General features: G+C 38.0%; 1 long non-coding RNA gene across 1 annotated transcript; it reads right to left on the bottom strand.

The window, feature by feature from the left end:
• Positions 1–3,919: 3,919 nt before the first annotated feature.
• On the bottom strand, positions 3,920–7,599 carry LOC148411280 (uncharacterized). Its single transcript, XR_015867964.1, has 2 exons — positions 6,843–7,599; positions 3,920–5,036 (listed from the first exon to the last, which is right to left on the bottom strand). It is a non-coding gene; the product is annotated as an uncharacterized LOC148411280 (long non-coding RNA).
• Positions 7,600–7,835: the final 236 nt, after the last annotated feature.

Here is a 7,835-nt window from a genome sequence, read left to right on the forward strand (position 1 = left end):
TTATGTACTCTGCAGAGCCCCTTGAAGTGAAACCCCTAAATGTTTTCTGAAAAGCCAGTGGCCATGCCTTATGCCCCCCACAAATCAGTACAATGTTTCAACAGTGGGTGTGGCCTATATGGCATTGAAAGTCACAAAATTGGAACAATAAAAGCTGCAGTAACTCCACACACATTGTCCCACTTTGTCAAAATTTTACATATTTGGTAATAGTCCTGCACTGAAGTGATCTACAACAAATTTTTCATCATTCATATTCCTTGTTCATACCCCGAACTGTTCATACCCCAACGTGCACAGGTCTGCGAGGGCCCTTTATAGCTGCTTGCAGCTCTAGTTATTATTATTATTTACTGTGCAGCGCTTTTCCATTTTTGAGGGCCTAAACATGCACGAAAAGTCACCAAAATTTGCACATTTGTCGGGCCCGGTGAAAAATTTGATATTTTTGTGTTTCCCAAAACAATGCAAAAAAAATGGCTCTGCAGCGCCACCTAAGGTCGAAAAAGTGCACCTGGTCCCGGCCCGTTTGACCTAGAGCTACGAAAATTTTTAGGCATATGTAGGACCTAGAGACCTACAAAAAAGTCAGCGCGAGCCATGTGCTCAGATGTACAGAAAAAGAGTTATGAATTTTTGAATGTGCATTTTTGGCCCATTTTTGCACGTTTGCAGGTCCCAAACTGCTCCTTGTTTCTCCTAAACGCTTTACTCAATCGCCTTCAAATTTGCTGTGGTTCATTTTCACACATAGGGGCACAAGTGGGCAAAATTTGGTGCAGATCCGCTGACATATATGATAGGGGCGTGGCTTCAAATTATGTGTTCAATTTTTCCTTCGCCAAGAGGGACAAAAACCTTAATAACTTTGATGTACTAGCTTAAAAAAATCTAAAACTTCATAGACACATGGAAACTTATGTCTTTAACACCTTTAAAAAAAGTTTTTTTAAATACCTACTAGCGCCGCCTAGTGGTTGATTAAAATGTCATTTTTTACACTTTCATGTATTGTGCTCAGTCTGTTTGAGTAAAACAAGTGAAAATTGGTCAGAATATCATTAAGACATGGAATAATGGGATTTTAAAATTTTATGACTTTTCGATAATGGGCGTGGTCTGCACGCCACTTCAAAGTCAGATGACTCGCCAAAACGAAAAAAGTGGCTGTAATTGGCCCCAAAATGGCCTTATGAGTGGAAAATAGCCTCTCACTCCCGGCTCGTTTGACCTACAGCTACAAAAATTCGTAGCCTTATGTAGGACCTCGAGCCCTACAAAAAAGTCAGCGCGAGCCATATGCTCAGATGTACAGAAAGAGAGTTATGAATTTTTGAATGTGCACTTTTGGCCCGTTTTTGCTCATTTGCAGGTCCCGAACTGCTCCTTTTTTCTCCCAAACGCTTGACCCGATCGACTTCAAATTTGCTGTGATGTTTTATCTGACTGTGAGGCACAATTGTTCAAATTTTTGTGACGATCTACTAACAAATATGTTGGGGGCGGGGCTTCATATTATGCCTTTGATGATTACTTTGCCACATGTGAAACAAACCTTTATAACTCAGCTTTACAAGCTTAGAAAAATCTGAAACTTCACAGACACATGGAGACTCAAGCCCTTAACACAAGTGTTTAAACAAATCTTCAATTGCTTGTGAGGCCATCTAGTGGCAAACAAAAATGTCAGTCTGATGTCTCGCCAAAACGAACAAAGTTGCTGTGTTTGGTCCCAGATGGTCTTATCTTTTCTAAACATTACATATTTGATGGATTTCCAATGCGGAATACACCTATCAACGTATTTTTTGCTATAGTGCGAGCGCCACCTAGTGGCAGCCAAAAATATAGCATTTTTGTAACATTTTTACGTGTTTAGCTGAGCCCTTTGAAGTAATATCGCTGAAATTAAGTGTGACAAGCCTCTAGACAGTCCTGCTGACCTCCACCAATTTTTACAAAATTTCGATAATGGGCGTGGCCTTTACATCCATTTTCATTCCGAAAATTTAACGGACCAGTAAAAGCTGCTGTAATTTGACCCAGATGATCTGATCTTCTCACAATTTCCCACATTGGATGAAAATCTATTCCTGAAGACATCGACAAACATATATTCCAGTTTAAAGCTAGCGCCACCTAGTGGCTGCAAAAAATGTCATTAGTCGAAAGATTGGAGTCATTCCTGTTTGGTTTGACCTAACACTATAAAAGTTTGTAGGCATATGTAGGATTGTAAGACCTACAAAAAAGTCAATAGGACTGATGTGCTAAGATGTACAGAATAATTTTTATGATTTTTTTTATGTGCAATTTTGCCCCATTCTTAGACATTAGCCGCTCTAAATCTAGTGCCTTTTTCTCTTAAACGGTTCACCCGATTAACTTCTACGTTGGCATGGACTATTAGCAGATATAGCGGCACAAATCTCCCAAAAATTGTGAAGATCCCATGACTTGTAAGATGTGGGCGGAGCTTCAAATTGTTTTGAATATTTCCTTCGCCAAGAGTGACAAAAACCTTAATAACTCAGCTGTTTCAGCTTCAAATCATGTCAAACACTTGCAGGGAGTTTAAAATTCATGCCCTAATACAGCTATGTGATAAACATCCAAATCATTTACAGCGCCACCTAGTGGCGGACAAATATCTCATTTTTTACACTCTCATGTACTGTGCAATGTCTGTTTGACTACATGAACTAAAAAATGGTCAGAAAAGCTATGACACAGTGGAGAATGAAGGTTCTCAACTTTTATGATTTTTCAATCAAAGGCGTGGCCTGTATGCCAGCTCAAAGTCCGATTTCTCAGCAAAACGGTAAAAGTTGCTGTAATTGGACCTAGATGATCTGATGTTTGCAAAACTTCATATATGGGATGGGAGTCCAATGTGAAACACACCTACAAGCCTATTTTTTATCATAGTACGAGCGCCACCTAGTGGCAGCAAAAAATATAGCAAATCCTTAACGTTTTTATGTACTCTGCTGAGCCCCTTGAAGTGATATCCCTTAAATGTTTTCTGAAAAGCCAGTGGCCATGCCTTATGCCCCCCACAAATCAGTACAATATTTTGACAGTGGGTGTGGCCTATCTGGCATTGAAAGTCACAAAATTGGAACAATAAAAGCTGCAGTAACTCCACACACATTGTCCCACCTTGTCTAAATTTTACATATTTGGTAATAGTCCTGCACTGAAGTGATCTACAACTAATTTTTCATCATTCATAGTCCTAGTTCTACATGTAATTCCCAGCAACATGATATACATGTACAATACATGTATCAGCCTCAAAAATTGAGAGTTATAGCAATTTGAATGATGCAAAGTCCCTACTGTAAGGGTTAGGGTTACCCACCAACTTTAAAAAGGAGGATGCCTGTTATCCCAGATTCCAATAATATAGATGTCCTCTGTGGACAAGACTGAGCCCACTTGTTCAAGGAATACATGGTGTATCCAGTGGCAAATGTCCCAGAAAGGCAAGAAGGCATCCCTGTCCCTGTACTTCACATCGACAAAAATTCTGTCATTTCAGTTGATAGCCCAGCTGAGCAATTCCATTGTTTGAAAAAGGTTGCTAAAATGATAATAGAGACAGAAGACAGCTCAGAACAAAATCAGCAAAGCAGGAAAATAAGGGTGGGAGAGGAGCAAATTAAAAAGTGATCATTTCCATCGAGAGCCAAGCAGAAAAAAATAAGATCTAAACTTGGGTTGAACAAACCTAAGCGTGCCAAAGCATAATATTTCCTAAATATCTTCAACATATGCCCAAATTAAAAAAAAAAAATAAATAAAAATACAAACTCTGAAATAAATGATGATCTCTCAGTTTTCACAGAAATTTCACTCAGTTTTCACTCAGGAATTTGGGTGTTTAGTTGGACACAGTCAAAGATATTCTAGCAGATAGCGATTCTCAATTCAACTTTATTCATAGAGTATTTTAACAACAATAACTGTGAAATAGAAAGTGCTGTACATGGAGCAAAATGTAATCATACAAAAACAAAGACTGTTACTACAATAACTAAATAGCATAAAAAGAGTAAACACCATAAAACAGAAATTGACGCTGTTAGTGCCATGCTGAGTCAAAAGTTTTAGAATTAAAAACATTTTTCAGGATGATCTTTAATGATGGGCAGAGGGGTAGGAGGTGCTTCCCTCATGTACTTTCTGGCATTGAGTGAATGTGGTTTATTGTTCTGCCTGAAACTACACGTCACTGGTTGAACAACTATCACTCTTATTCATACACAAAAAATATTCTGGCAAAGTGACTTGAGATCCTTTCTGGCAGCACATTATTGTTCTCTTGCACAGTGGTTGATAATCAGTGATCCTGAAAATCAATATGTCTGAGTCTTTTTTTTAAATACATCTTTCTGTCAAATGGCGGCATAGATATGGGGATTGTGGCCCCAATTGCATGGTAATTATTTAAGAAAAAGGGTAAATGAAACCAGGACAAAGGAAAAACAGGACAGGAAGAACTACAAAGACATGCAAGTGGGTACTCGTGAACAAAATACAAGCAGGTAGGTAAACATGACAACCACATAAAGTCAGACCCTTGTGTCTGTATGCCCTGCAATTGGCTGGCAACCAGTTCATGGTGTCCCCCGCCTACTGGCCATAGACAGCTGGGATAGGCACCAGCGGGCCTGCGAGCGGGCTACAGAAAATGGATGGATTTCCAGAGCCTCAAGTGAGATATCCCACTCTGGAGTTTTTTTCAGTTGAACTGTAGTTTAAATGGTAGACTTCACCTTCTCTGTGATCTCCCCTCAGGTGAACTGAGCTTTGAAGGGATGAATCTGATCCAGGTGAACTGGTCCAGTCAAAACATAATATGTTGAGTTGCCTGCCCTCCCCAATCTCCACCATCCCGGTGTTGTAGCATCAAGGTTATTGTGCCGTAACTGCAAGCTCGAATGAGACAACATCAGGTAGACGTGATGCTCCAAGCATTTATGCTCACTCGCCCCTGAAAAGAATGTCTTTTTTTTCCACAGAGTGAAAAACTGCAAGGTAGAATGAAATACTGTATATCAAAAATCTACAATACCAAATGATGTTTAATTGAGATGATGAAATAATATTTTTAGCAATTTCATTTAGGCTGATACTTTTCTGTCTGATAAAAAATATTCCATATTGTTTATACTGAGAGAGATGTTGCAAACTTATTCGAACGTGATTACATATATTTGAACATACAGTGGAACCTGCCATACAAAATTAATCCGTTCTGGGGTTGGGATCATAAGGCAAAATCGTCGTATGGTGCACAATAGAAACCTATGGAAATTAGCTGATGCGGATAACAACCCCAGGTAAAAACATCAAAATCGAATATACAAATCAAAAGTGTAACAAAATAGCATAAGTGCTACTTATATATAATATATGCCGTATTTTTTTCGGACTATATGCCACGACTTTTTCCTCATGATTTGAGCCCTGTGGTTTATAGCCCAGCGTGGTTTATCCGCTGTTTTTTTTTTTTCCCACCGGTCAAGCAATTGTGTGTATCTACTCAAGGAGTCAGTTTATGGAGCAACTATGACATAGAACTGCAAAAGTGTGAATCAATGGCTGTGCTCAAAAACAGTTAAAAAAAAAAAAAAAAAAAAAAAAAAAAAAAAAAAAAATATATATATATATATATATATATATATATATATATATATATATATATATATATATATATATATATATATATAATGTCCAAATTGAATAAGATTATGCTGCCCTTCAGAAGTGCAGTACCACCTTTGATGTTTTAGATTTGTACATAGACTTAGAGCACCCTCTTCTGGTTACTTCGAAATATTGTTTTTCTCAGTAAACGTCAGTTCTCCAATGTAGTCAGACGACAGGTTAATGTTCGAGGATTGCTGATCTTATTTTGTTTCGCCTTGGACAAGAATTGTTCGTCAGTACACAAATTGTCAAAATGCTGACACTGTTCATCTGTTTTGTTTATCGTTAAAGACATTGGAAATAAGAGTATATTTTGGTTGTACAACTTGTTTGTTTGCTCGAGAGGTGCTATGTATCATTAGCTCATTACGTGTTTTATTTTGCTAGTTTTACGGCGACCTAAAGAGGGTAATGGTCAATGGCCATTGTTCAAATAAAGCAGACCAAAAGGAAAGACAGTCTGGTCGTTTGAAACGTCGTTATCCAGCCGTCTAGCTGGTGAAAAATCCAATGCTTCGGAGTGAGGACAGCATAAAAATTTTGTATCAAAGTTTGTGTTTGACATACAGTATACAGTATATATGGTTGTATGTATAATATTATGATTGTATATATTATTTATGTGCAGTGTGTGCAATGTTCACTAAATTAATCTATCAATGAAACACTGGGAGACAGAATGTTGTTAAAAAGAGAGAATGTTGCAGTTGGTAGACAATTAAAAAAAAAAAAAAGTCCAGTGCGATTTATCCGTGGCAAAATATGTTTTTTGGTCAATTTTTGCTGCTGCGGTTTATATACTGGTGTGGCTTATAGTCCGGAAAATACTGTATGTAATGCATACTGTATACAATTAAGTAACATCATAAATAAAAATTTAATTAAAAATTATATAACGGAAAAATTACATTTTATGTCCCATGGAATGACGTTGACTTGAGCTTCTTACGACCATAATCCCCGAGGGTAGCCTAGCCTAGCCTATCTTCAGCTTTGTTTCCTTACTAATCATCTTCTGACTTCTCCCTTTAACATCACGAGCATTCTTGGGACCCATGATGAACCAACCAAAGTTTGAATGAAGCACTAAAATCCACAATAAATATGATATTGTAAGCACTCACATGAGATCAAGTCTTTAGCATATCAGCATCTTAGTGACACCATGACACCGACCATAAGCAGACCAGCATCTTAGGCATTCCGTGACGCTGACCAATAGCAGACCCACATCTTTGTGATGCTGTGACACTGACCAATAGCAGACCAGCATTTTAGTGATGTATGCAGTGATGTATGAGCGTGGTACGACTCACAGTCATATGTACGCACATTGACCACCAAGTTTGAATTTTGCAAGTGTTGTTGATGCCGTAAAGCAGGAAAAATGCTGCAAAGAAGGGATGAAAAAACTTAGTATTCCACTTCGTAACATGAAAAAAATGTAAGCCACGGACGCCCTAACTCGGGGTTTACTGTACTTGCAAATACGTTTCGATGAGTTTGCTCTTTAAAAATTTTTACATTGGCAGCTCCACGCCTCTGTGGTCACGCTCCTGTACTGATGAATATAATACATGACTGTTAACTGTATATGGTAATAAATACATATATTTACTTAGTCATATGCAAGTTACAGTATAATGACTGTTTTTGCAATATAGATAATTTTTTGTCAAGCTACTTAATACCACTAAATAGTAGCGATAAAAAGGAAAGCATTGTTCACACATTATACATAACATCTCTTCTTCTATCACATGTTTCCCCCTTTTCAGACACTGATGTAAATCGGATGCTGATGAATCTGTTCATCCTCTGACCCAAATAGAAAGCGCTCAGCATCACATTTCATTCTCTTCACTTTGGAGTCCCAGTATTCAGCCTGGAGCACAGAGACAAGGATTGCTCGTAAGTAGAGGTTAGCAAACAAATCATGATGTATATAAATAAAAACAGCCAAAATCAAAATTCTGCCTGGGAGCGTTTATCAGATCTATAACACTGTCTGAACTCTCTGCCAATAATTGGCTACTTCCACAGAAACAGCAGAAAAATGCCTCTGTGATAAAAGGGGGCGTAAAGGCAGTGGGGGATGAAAAGAAGGGCCTAGGAAA

This window comes from Hippichthys cyanospilos, chromosome 15 (assembly GCF_059441005.1).
Source record: "Hippichthys cyanospilos isolate Australia breed blue-spotted pipefish chromosome 15, RoL_Hcya_1.0, whole genome shotgun sequence".
In the NCBI taxonomy this organism is placed as follows: domain Eukaryota; kingdom Metazoa; phylum Chordata; class Actinopteri; order Syngnathiformes; family Syngnathidae; genus Hippichthys; species Hippichthys cyanospilos.